We start from the raw sequence: 13,117 nt of genomic DNA, 5'->3' as shown, positions 1-13,117 counted from the left end.
AGCTAAGCCGCAGCGCTTGGAGTGGAATTTTACGGGGTATGTGGACTCATTTCGTAGGGCTCTATGCCATAGGAGCATACTTTAGGCTCCAATTCGATTCCCACACATTCCATATAATTACTAACAGAACCATTGAGTACCAGCCTTGACATTTTCCGTAGTACTAGATGGCATGTATACAATTTCATGACATCCGACAGTACGATAGAGACTATCAAAATATCGAAAGAAGCCCTCTATTATTTTCTGAAATAATCAAGGTTTTATCAGGACTTCCCTTCATATAAACTCAAGCAGAATCACTAATAACCTCTCAAGTTTACTCAATTTACTCTAATTTGATACTCGTGTACCAAATCCCTATTTCACGCAAGTATGATAGAGGCTATCGCTCGATACTCAACGATTCGTAATTTTGCTGGAATACAAGTACAATTAGGAATTGAAAATTAACTGTTATAGGTGGTTATGTTTGTAGGATATTTACACTTCTACTTACCGGTTTTTCAGGAGAAACTACCTACTTTTAGGACTTCATATTTTAAAGTAGTTTGAGGTTACGTTTGTATCACCTTGACAAGTGCTATTATCAAAAACTGCTTTTGCTAAACTCTTTCACTTTCACTAAACTTCCACACTGAATCTTGTAAAGTAGATAGAAAAGGAAAACTATTAACATAAGGTAAGTGAGAAGCACGCAAATTTCGATTGCATACAAATGCCACAAACTGCACTAACTTTCAGAGTTGTTAAGTATAGTACTCGTACTTCTTGAGAATACCCAAGTAGGTTTTTCACCTACATGCACCAAATACTCTCAAGTCCTTATGACATTGGAGTACATCAACTTCATGATAGCTAGAGTAACTAACAGAAATAGACCTAGAGTACTAACGTTTTACTTACTCGGAAATTACTACTTCTACCTTATTTTAAAGGATACCTCGTTCGAAGCGAAATTTTATGTGGTTTTGGATAATATCGAAGATGTAGGCTCACTTTGAAGGGTACTTCGTTAAACTCAAATATTGCGCAGTGAGAGTTCGCAAATTCTCGAAGTATATTTGTTATTTTTATTGCGATAAGTCATTCTGCAGCGCGAAAATGCGTCGTAGGATATAGATGAAACTAGCACCACTCATCAAGACCGCTGAAAACAGTACATTTCAACATTTAGTAGCAGTAAATATCTAGTAAAGTACAAGAAGTGATGATTTCCGAGTGAGTTAAAAAGTAAGTATTGCAGGTATAGTTTACCTGAAAACCGAATACTCTGAAATAGAAGTAGATGCAGTGTAAATAGTTAATCACTCGATTATTAACATGGTAATTCCGTTATTAAAGTTGACTATGCATAGGTACGTGCTACGCTACGGAAAAACAGATTTAGCCAAAAGTCTGTATAGAACTGCGTTGGTTTTAAAGGTGTTACATCATGAAATGTCTGACGAAATTTGATATAGTGAATTGTTATCATGTCATACAACTGCGTACCAACGTTCAAGGTGAGAAATTAATGTTTAGTATGCTAATTCTGTTATTAAAATGGACTATGTATGGGTATATGCTTTGTTCACGAAAAACAGATATGCGTAAAAGTCGGTATTCGACTGCGATAGTTTCAAAGGTGTTCCATCATTAGATGTGTGATGAAATTTAGCATGGTGCATTGCCATAATGTCCTACAACTACGTATCAAGTTTAGAGTTGGGATTCAATGTTAAGCATGGTAATTCCGTTATTAAAGTTGGCAATGTATGGGTACGTGCTATACGCCCTCGGAAAACAGATGTACGCAAAAAGTCAATGTAGAGCCGCGTTAGTCTTAAAGTTGTTCCATCATGAAATGTGTGATGGGATTTGGTATGGTGCATTGTTATAATGTCCTATAACCGCGTACCAACTTCCAAGGTGGGAATTCGATGTTTAACACGGTAATTCTGCTATTAAAATTGAATATGTATAGGTATAAGCTATGTTCACGCAAAACAGATATGCGCAAAAGTCGGTATTCGACTGCGTTAGTTTTAAAGGTGTTCCATCATTAGATGTGTGATGAAATTTAGCATGGTGCATTGCCATAATGTCCTACAACTACGTATCAAGTTTAGAGTTGGGATGCAATGTTAAGCATGGCAATTCCGTTATTAAAGTTGACTATGTATAGGTAGGTGCTATACGCTACCGCAAAAAAGATGTACGCAAAAAGTCGATGTAGAGCCGCGATAGTTTTAAAGTTGTTCCATTATGAAATGCGTGAGGAAATTTGGTATGCTGCATAAACACAATGTCCTACAACTACGTACCAAGTTTCAAGGTGAGGAGTCACATATTAGCATGGTAATTCGGTTATTAAAGCTGACTATGTATATGTACACGCTACCGAAAACAGATTTAGGCAAAAGTTGCTATAGAACCGCGTTAGTTTTAAAGTTGTTCCATCATGAAATGTGTGATGCAATTTGGTATGCTGCATAATCACAATGCCCTGGAGCTCATTCAGATACGTTTTTAATGTAGTTACACATTCTAGTTATTTTGATGTAAGGAAAAAATCATTCGATAACTCGATACAACTAGTCAACACGCGTTGATGTAACTTTCCTCATTTGTATGCATAGCCTACGCGAAATTGGTTACCGAATTTTTCGATTAGTTTATATTCCGAAACTGTTAAGTACTACTTAAAGTATTTCATCCTTTTCTTCAGTGATCGAAGGTGATACTCGTGATAATTCCATGCTTTGAGGAGAATAGCGAATCAGAGCTTATTTCGAGATCTAAGCTACTTTGAAAATGAGGATCCTAGGATTTGCATAAGTTTCATCTATATCGTACAATGCGTTTACGCGGTCCAGAATGACTTATGGCGATGAAAAATAGCAAAAATGGTCTATTAAGCATTGAGCACGGTTCAAGAACTATGATATTCCTGTACTTGCATAAGTTACAAACGCGATATCGTAAATTAGTATATAGAATACTACTAAAATACAAACTCGGACGAAATCATGAATGCGTAGGACTTACCTTAAACATATATTGTGTACAAACAACTTTTTACAAGAACTATAAAATTCCAGTCCAGGCGCTGCGACTTAGCTCAAGTGAACAAGTATTTCGGACATTAGGAGTCAAATTTTCTTTCTTATGGTAAATTAACATAGGGAGAATTATCAGAAAATTTTGTAGAGTACCGTATACAAGCTACATAATAATGAATACTCCGCAATGTAAAATTAGTATACACCATACAAAATCCGGATAGTCAAAGTCTTTAGTGTAGCGGAATAGTGTAGTTTTCTAACTACTTTACAAATTCATACGGTTTTTCTTGGTGCGTTCCAGGATAAATGCAATTTTTTCGCGCTTATTTATTTTTATTTTTTCATTAAAATTGGAGCTACTGTATATTATTTATCGCCTATATTTAAATTCGGTGTGCTAATGCGTTGAGGTTGAAGCTAAAACATCCTATTTCATGCGGCCAAGAAGACTAGCACCGCGTAGCCGAATTTAGCATACCGAAAAATATCTACTTTACAAAATTTTCATTTCTTTATGTTCATTAGAGTCGTGTTCATGCGACGAATTTGTCCGACTTACTTGCATGAATTACAAGCTACATAATACAACTAGTTAACACGCGTTGATGTAACGTTCCTCATTTGTATGCATAGCCTACGCGAAATTGGTTACCGAAATTTTCGATTAGTTTATATTCTGAATTTTATTTAAAACTGAAACTGTTAAGTACTACTAAAAGTGTTATAAAATGTGAAAAAGTGTACAAGTAGAATTAATATTACGTCATGAATAAGTAGTTTACAAATTCATACGATTTTTCTAGTTGCGTTCCGGGATAAAATGTAATTTTTCGCTCTTTTTTTTTATTTTTAATTAAAATTAGTATTCATTTTACAAATAAACGTCGTGTTTTGACTTTTGAAAATGGAAGATGCGTGAGCTGAACTAACTTTTTACGTAGTTCGAAATCGCTACTTCTATACATTGATTCAAAGTATTTGTCAGTCATCGCTGCACCGCTCATATTGCGCACCATCTATTTATTTCACGGATAACAACTTACTCCTGCTTTTATCAGAGGATACTTTCCTAGGGTTTGCCGACTAACAGTACTTAGTTTAGATTAATGAAAAATATAGTGATTGAAAATAGATCACTAGATTATAGTTAACAGAAAACTCCACAATTCTATGTGACGTCCTTGCATGAAATTCTACTTCAGATATAGCAAATGCGGCAAATCTGCGCGAATAGCTGCATAAATTGCGAAAAGGTGCGACTCTAATTTTTAGGCTTTATTGCAAATACCGATGCTGAAATTGTACTTATGTCACATAGAACTCGGACACTATCGATGAAATTCACATAAAATCATGCGTAGTTGATTGCGCGAAATGTACGTATAATTTTAATATATAACAATAAAAGCGCGAGTGTAAAATAAATTTAAAAAGTTCTACTACACAAAATTTTCAGAGTACCGACTATTTTGGGTAAATTCTGTTATGCGCTTAGTTACTAACTCAAAAAGCAAGCAAAGTTTGTGGTATTTGATCAACATGGAAATTCGTGCACTTTGCGTTTAGGTCATGTTGAAAACATTAGTTACTTAACAACATTTCAACTCATAGGTGTGGATAATTTAAAATTCAGAGTATTAAAGTCATTAAGAGATATTACCATCTTTAGTCATGGCTATCTCATTGAAGTTGACTAAATTTACGGCTTCAGAACGCGTTAATTAGTCCCTGTCGTTATAACGCTGGGGTTCGCGTATATGCAGATAAAGTGTTTGTATAATTACAGCCCTGAGAATCGCGCGCCTGCGGCTATAGTTCGTTCGATTATTTTCGCCTTGGGATTCGCGTATATGCTACTAAGCTCAGTAAGGTGTTGCGACTTCGGAACGAGCACATGCGACTGATTTGTTTCCATAGCTCCGAACTTGAGAATCGCTTACCTGCGTCTAATCAAAATAAGTCGTAAATGTGGAGACCGCAGAAACCGTACCTTGTACACATAAAATCAAGTTTAAAAATATGGACGGATGAGTTATCTCCAACCAATAGAGTAATATAACCGCCTATAGCAGGGCTGGCCAACCTTTTCGGATAAAGGGCCACATTCGATTGACGAACTTTTGCGCGGGCCACTATCCGGGCGAAGCGCGAAAATTTCTTGAAGGTAATAGGTCAATAATATTGTCAATTTACTATATTGTGGGCCTGCTGTATATCGCTGGGCTACGTTTGCGAGGACTGGGCTATGCGGCGCATGGACATATCGATATCGAAAGCTGTGACCAACATGCGTCAATCATTCCGTGCCTAGGTTTCACGGTGGACGGTCTTACTGCGAGCGCAAACGCAAGGTCGCATATGTTGAACGACACTTTTGTCTCGTAATCGCGAATATAGTTAGACTCAATCTGATAAATTAGGTGTTCTTCCATTTTCACAAAAGGGCAACAATATTAAAAACAAGAAATCGAGTGACAACATACTGCGCTAAGCCTGAGAAATTTTTTACCTCTGATAAATCTATCGCAAATTATTCTGCTTTATTGTAGTGTACGAAGATGTACCAATATGTGAATGGCTGATGGATCTGTCAATGCGTCGGAACTGATATTTTAGTCATCACATCTCAAGTATTGCGGCCAGACTAATCAAATTTTTGGTTGGCCTTGCAAGCTCAAAATCTAAACACTCCATTTTTTGATGATATTAGAAATTTTGGAAATTACCTCGCGGGCCACTCAAAACCTTCTCGCGGGCCACATGTGGCCCGCGGGCCACGGATTGGCCGGGCCTGGCCTATAGTTTAGTGGGGTATTGCTAAAATGTATATCCGAACAATCGTTGCAGAATCTGAATGTTATCAAGGTCCTTATCACATAAAATCATTCATCAGAAGCGTAGGGATTAATATTTTCAAGTCGCAGCGCTTAAAATCGCATTTTATATTAATTAATTAGTGATGATACATTTCAAGTTATTCAATACATATTGCTAAATATACATGGAAAATCGGTATTGAAATTCACAAAACAATGAAATTTGCTCATAAATACACACGATGTTGCAGTGGCAGGTGACGTGGCAATGGGCATCCTGTAGGCGTGACAATGGGCGTCATATAGGCGTGGCAATTAGGATGACGTGGCGCTCTGTGATTGGCCTGCGTATAACGATTCAACCCACACTACTTATACCTATTACGGTATTGTTTCTGACAAATACCTTTGTTAGATTTTTATGACTGCGTATGATCTGTTTGATTTTGGTGGAGTTTACCACCAAGATCGTGAAACCTTTTTTTACAAACAGCCCTGACTTAGAATCGCCGAGACAGCGCGGGATCCAGGACGAATTTCTAGGCTAGGTACAAGTCTAACCACATCATAACAAAAATTGGTAGCGGTGATGGTGGCTCTTCTCGGCAAAATTGTATATCGAACTGTCATGCTTGGAGGAAAATTGTGCAATTCGTGAAACAAATTCACCCGGAACAATTTATTTAATTTCCGAAATATTGATATGTAAACAAAGTATTGGAAAACATATTTTTCTGCCGCATCCCCAACCCCCCAATTGGGGACAGGCTCAAACGAGCCCCAAATTATCTCGTGAATTAACATAAATTATTAGGTATGTCTTTGGAAGTTTATGCAACTTTTGCAAAATTTTTGGGCGTTGCGCGTGATTTACTGTTACCGCATATATTGATTATTGGATACCCTTCCCCCAACACAAAATACGCATGATTCACAGAAATGGGCACTTAGGTGTAGGCCATCACAGCGCCACAACGCACCAAGACATATGAAGTTATAGGCTATGTTATATGAGACTGCGAGAAGTGTTCCACAACGATCAGCAGCGAAAGGACTTTGACTTAAAAAGACTGCTCTTGTGTTGACCGTAAACTTCGATAAATATGCAATTGTCCATAGGCGCCTAAATGGTTGGCGCCGAATGTTCCTGTCCTGGCGATCTGAACCTTACAAGACAAATGCCACCCCGCATAGAAAAATTATTTGCCAGTAACGAAATACCAACTTGAAACCGTGCGCGTCTTTTAGTTTAGTAAGTTCGGGCGATTTCAATATCTTTTGACATGGCATAAAGGTCACGAAATAGCATCATGTGACGAAGTCATTATACCAACGGGTCCGCCCGAAGATGTTTAATTATTATTTAGTGGCCCGACCTTTTCCAACACACCTCACCCGCACACCACCCTCACCTCCTCCTCGCCCCTCATCCGCGTGAGCGGTGTCTTACAAAAAGCCTAGAAGTGCGGGTCGTGCTATAAGTCGGCAGCTACGGAATGAAAATGAAGAATATCGGCTTGATGTAAATAACCATAGTAGTCGACAAACACCATGCATACCTCAAACCAAACCAAACACCTGACCCAGCTCTATAACCGGTAAATCGGATTACGTGAACAGGGAGATAAAAAAAGATAAAAAAAACTGATAGCAATATATACATGCAATTCCCGGTCATATTGTCCGATTCAATCATAAATTATAGATTTTTTCGCGCAAGTCGCGTTTAGTCGATAGCAGTTAACTTACAATACAGTACATCAAATGTAGGTGATAAGTAGCGGTAAAAAGCGTATAGACTGGGGGGTAGGGAGGGGGGCTGGGCCACTCACTTTAAAAACTCATAATATAAAGTCACATCGTTGTTAGGTCTCATGAGTGAATCGAATTACAAGTCACGCTGGTAATTGAATGTGAGAGTCGTATACGAGTTTTATAGATAATGATACAATAATTATGAGGAGTTAAAGCCTAAATCAATAGAATTTACCACCACTCTAACCTGCCTATAAATGATTTGTTTATGGCATTTGAACAAAATTTAAATACATATTTTCGATAACAGACCGTATCTGTTGCAAGAATTTGCAAGATCTCAATAACCTTCTTGAGATCAGGCGACATGGGCGAAACCCAATTGACGCCCTTGGCTTGCGCTTTGTTGATATGACTTTGATCAAAAATTCTATCAAATTTCTTTGTTCTACGTCCTTTTCCTATTAGCGGCGTTACCAACTGAGAACAAATGGTGAGGTTTTACCGTAATATCGGCGGTCTAACATTAGCCAGTCGGACACTCACGCCCTTTCCCAGGACCGAAGGAAGCACCGCTTTTCAAAGGGTTCGATTCGGGTGGCTACATTGTTGTTTATTGTTGTGTCGTGACCTCCGGTTCAAATTGTCGCTACTCGAAATATATTGGAATCGCTTATGCGTATCAGATCGAAATACAAGAAAAACTAATTTTGTGGATAGGCCTACATGCAATTTCAAATTAGGGTTGCGCTATCCTTGAGATTCCCTTTTGTACCGGGAAGCTCGAATACTAAGGACAGGAATATCCGGAGCTGTCCAATTCGGTGTCAGGACATATCAATATCTAAGACTTCGAATTACATGTGACTTTTTGATCCGAGGTGTTATCGCTGCCGATCTTTCCGTGTCCGGCATGGCAAATGTCGGTGCCAAAATTCCTTCATCTAATAGTCCCTTACCCACAGATTGCACACGCCTAAACCAAATAAATCCACACTGTAAAAAATAAAAACCTCGATTTACCGCGAAATGTTTGGAAGCACGGTAGCCAGACATTTCGTGGTAATCTAACATTACCGTTAGTCAATGTAAATTGAACTTACACTCGTCCAGTAATCTCACTTTACACGCCAGACTGTAATGCTACAGTCACCTCCGGTATATCTAATCTACATGTTCTCCTGTACATTTGCGATCGAGACTGTCATTTTACCGCCTACCTACCTACATTAGGGTTGTTCAGAATTGACCGACTTTCAAAAAGTCTAGGTTTTCAGTCCGTTTCCCATGCCTTATACCTTAAAAACAAATTCTGGCAACTTTTTTTGTAATTCATCCCCCGCATCCGTGTGCACATTGCCGTTTTCTCATGCACCTAAAGATTTCTCCGGAATTAGGGGACTCCCCCGTTGTCAGTGACTCGACAGGAATAGCTTGTGTTCTCATTGACGTGACGCGTATGTTCTAGCGCTGATGAAGCGCTGAGCACGGCTGTGAAACGGGGATCATTGATTAGTCAGGTGCCTTGCTGCTTTGTTGTTGATGGACTCTGTTTACGATTGAGGTGCAGGACTTATCAGGCGGCGTTTTGACTCATGCTATTAGCGAGTTTAGCGCGTGATTAGTGAACATAGTATTATAGCAGTATACAACTATTTGATATAATAGACCTGATCCTCTTTTCCTTTCTACTGGGATAGAAACAAAGCTTGCAAATGTCTATTCCAGTGACTGGGGAAAACCGCCAGTCGGTTGCTCTAAATTTTTTGTTGTATCCCAAGATATCAATGTACTAGTATGAGTTTTTACAATTTAGGAATAACTATCTTCGATAATCTATAACTGGATCTAATCTGGCTACTCCTGTGCAAGTTATATAGTATGTGTTCGACCTAAAACTCTAAAAGAACTGAAATGATTTCCACTATTCTTTGTTGCTTGACTGAGTTTATGTATATCTGTTTTTCTAGGATTAGCTGTAGTGCGAAATGTCTGAAAAAAAAGAAAATCGTCATCTAGTGCAGCAGTACCGAAGAAAACTAGAAGAACACGATCGCAGACACAGCATTTCTTAGTTCGGCCATCTGAGGAAGCCATTACGGGATCGAAGTTGCCCACTCTGAGGCGAGTTATGCAATATGTGCTACACCTGAGAGAGCATTCATTTTTTTTAAATGAACCAGTCTTGACACATCCAGATCGCAGTAGATGAAGTGATCGGTTTTTGGTTACTTGCTGGCATAAAGACTATCAATGCCACTAAAAGATTGGAAACAGTATGGAAACAATGGCTGTCACTAAAGAAAACTGCAGGCGGCAATATGTATCAAAAAAACAAAGAGACTTTGAAGCCAAACTGAGTAAGCTATGGGATATAGGAGCACCTGACGCGATAGCGACAATTGAAGCAAGTAGACTTCTTTCTGACGATAAAAAACGTGAAGACATAGCATTTTATCAGGATCAAAGGGGTCCGAGATTAGCAACGATCGGTGGCAAAGATAAAGTGTTGAAAGCGAAAATCCTGCAACAAAAGAGACGGACCATGAGTGCAAGAGAGTCTGCACCAGCATCAAGTAGCGACGGTGAATTTACAGAGAGCTCATCTATATCTTCACAGGTAGCTGACACTTCTCACAGCACTGAATTTGAACTTGCACAGTCGACATCTGGTCATTCCGCTAAATTTGTGACTCTAAAAGCTCCTGTAAACCTATTCAGCGACGAAGACCTATGCCAGGTTTTTGATCGCTTGAAAGTCAGTGATAATGCCGCTACCATGATAACTGCAGCACTGATTAAAGCTTGCGATGGCAACCCTAATGACTTCCATCTTTCAAGATCTGGGACCTATCGACGACGCATTGCAAATCGTCTGAAAATTTCCGAATCTATCTTTGAAAAAATATCCACCAATCCACCAGGGCACATTGCATTGCACTGGGATGGAAAGCTCACTAAGAATCGTCTAGGATATCAATTTGAGGCCTTGGCAGTGCTCGCATCGTCTGCGTATTCCGGCGGATTTAAGAAAGGGAAACCTCTTGGCATTGAAACTCTGGAAAGTGCTACAGGAAGAGCACAGGCTGATGCATTATTTGAACTGCTGGAACTTTGGAATTTAACAAAATCTGTTAGAGCTCTTGTGTTTGACACAACATCCTCAAACACTGGTAAAAACAAAGGTGCGGTTCCGTTACTTGAAGAATTGATTAACAGGAAAGTTTTCTACAATGCTGGCGCCATCATATTTATGAACTGGTCATTTGAGAGGTTTGGAAGTGTTTGTTTGGATCGACAACCACAGGCCCTGAAAACACGGATTTTAATACCTTCAAGAAGAAGTGGATATATATTGATAAATCAAGAAGCTATAAAACGCTGAAGTTTATTGAAGGCAGCTGGTCGGCGATGAAAGCTGATGAAGCAAAGCAAGAAATAATTCCACTGACGAAACCCAATGATGGAAAGCAGAAAGAAGTCTTGATAAGAGATGACTACAGAGAATGTGCAACAGGCACCTTGGCGATTTTGGATGACAAATATGTTGATCATCGTTTTCGCAAGCCTGGTGCTACTCATAGCGCTAGATGGATGAGTCAAGTCCTGTACTGTCAAAAAATGTTCATGTGGAGTGAGCAAATGGACTATTCTGAAGGGTTCATTGAAAAGTTGGAACGAATCAATACATTCATTGCTTTGTTTTATGTTCCAGCTTGGTTGAAAACTGGTATTGCATGTGACGCATCTTGGAATGATCTCAAATTCCTTCATGACATGAAAAACTTTTCATTATGCGATCTCACTGTTGCTGATGTGGCATACAAGAAATTGCGAAAACATCATTGGTATCTAACTGAGGAAATGGTGGTATTCACCATGTTCTCGGCTAATCCAAAGATTCCTGACAAACTGAAGGAAGCGATGGCTGCTAAATTGCTGAAAATGTCAATCCCTGAAAAATTTCGCAGAGGTATGCCTCTCAGTCTGATCTCTGACTCTGTCTCTAGAGTCAATGAGTATGGTCGATTTGATTGGGCCAGAATCGTGGTTTCTATTTGATGCTATACATGTGGAACATGATTGGTTGAGTCTTCCAGTTTCGGAATGGCATACTGATCCGGATTTCGTGACTGCTCAAGAATTTGTGAATACTGTTGAAGTAGTTAATGATGCAGCAGAGTGTATGGTAAAATTGAATACCGACTATGCTGCGTTCATAACGGATGACAAAAAACAGCGAGCGAGCCTCCTACAAGCTGTGGAAGATCACCGGAACAGATATGCAGATTTCTCGAAAGCAACCATTTCATCCACCTGATTTATGTAATATTTTGCCAAGTTGATCTCTTTCTTTGCCTTATTTTTTCGTTTCCTGTGATGTTTATTATGTGGCTGTGAGTGGATGTCACATTTACAGTTGTATTCTTGCATATGGGGTTCCAGGAAATTGATGAACAGTGCCGGGTAGGTTTGAGGGGTGTAGGATATGTGATCCGACAAAATGACTATCAGTTTTAGGTAGTTTTGAGCAGTTCTAAGGCAGTGTGGGACAGGGAAATGATATCCTGAACTAGGAATGCCTTATATAGTGGGGTTTTGTAGCACTCCAAACCGCAACAGGTGCATAAATCCATGTTATATGTCACTTTAACTAGGCTAGGTAAAATCGTGACACTCAGATTTTAGGGGAATCCCCTGTTTTCAGCTGCTATTCTTCCAGCTCAATGTGCACACGGATGCAGGGGATGAGTTACAAAAAAAAGTAGCCAGAATATGTTTTTAAGGTATAAGGCATGGGAATCGGACTGAAAACCTGGACTTTTTGAAAGTCGGTCAATTCTGAACAACCCTAACCTACATGCTGTCCCTGTAAATCAGGATTACATACCAGCTTGTAAATTCACGTACATCCATACCTATCGCAAAGCAACCCGATGCAAAAATATCGCAACATTTTCTTCACATCCCAAAAACGACATTGGAACAAACTGTATATTCATTCATGATATCACGATGAAGTGGTTATCGATGGAAAAATATTGCTGGTGGAGGTCTAATTCTTCAGTAGGAGACATGCAGTAACACGAGTGGTCTCAAGAAAACGTGAATTAATTCCACCACCGGCCAAACTTCCAATTGTTTCTTTTTCTCGTTCTCATTCCTTCTGTATAAGTAGTATCTTGCAGTTCCACTAAAAAGAATTCATGCGTAAGTCGCTATATAAAGCAAAGTTCCTAACCTGGACAGTGGACATGACATTATAAAGACGAAGACAAATAGGCTAACAAAAATATAACATGTTTTGAAGTACCGGTACTGGCACATTGTGTGATGACGGCTCCGCCTTTTACATGGCATAGCAGAGATTCATGACTTTATCTCTGTATTGAAGCAAAAGGTTCCTAATTTAAGGTGGCATATGTGGCAAACAATTCCAGCAGTGGATGAAAACATATGTATGCTATGGCCCGAATATGACATTACCAAGCCAACAGT

At 39.0% G+C, this 13,117-nt stretch overlaps 1 long non-coding RNA gene across 1 annotated transcript in view; it reads right to left on the bottom strand.

The window, feature by feature from the left end:
• Positions 1 to 8,487: 8,487 nt before the first annotated feature.
• The window catches only part of LOC145439795 (uncharacterized), a 135,133-nt gene continuing 130,503 nt past the window's right edge, over positions 8,488 to 13,117 (bottom strand). The window contains exons 3-4 of the long non-coding RNA XR_013915357.1: positions 12,476 to 12,812; positions 8,488 to 8,842 (exon numbers count right to left, since the gene is read on the bottom strand). This is a non-coding gene — a long non-coding RNA (uncharacterized LOC145439795). The remainder of the gene's footprint in view (positions 8,843 to 12,475; positions 12,813 to 13,117) is intronic.

This window comes from Botryllus schlosseri, chromosome 5 (assembly GCF_051294905.1).
Source record: "Botryllus schlosseri isolate E-star chromosome 5, Bs_hap1, whole genome shotgun sequence".
Classification (NCBI taxonomy): domain Eukaryota; kingdom Metazoa; phylum Chordata; class Ascidiacea; order Stolidobranchia; family Styelidae; genus Botryllus; species Botryllus schlosseri.
This window is presented reverse-complemented; position numbering and strand designations above follow the sequence as displayed.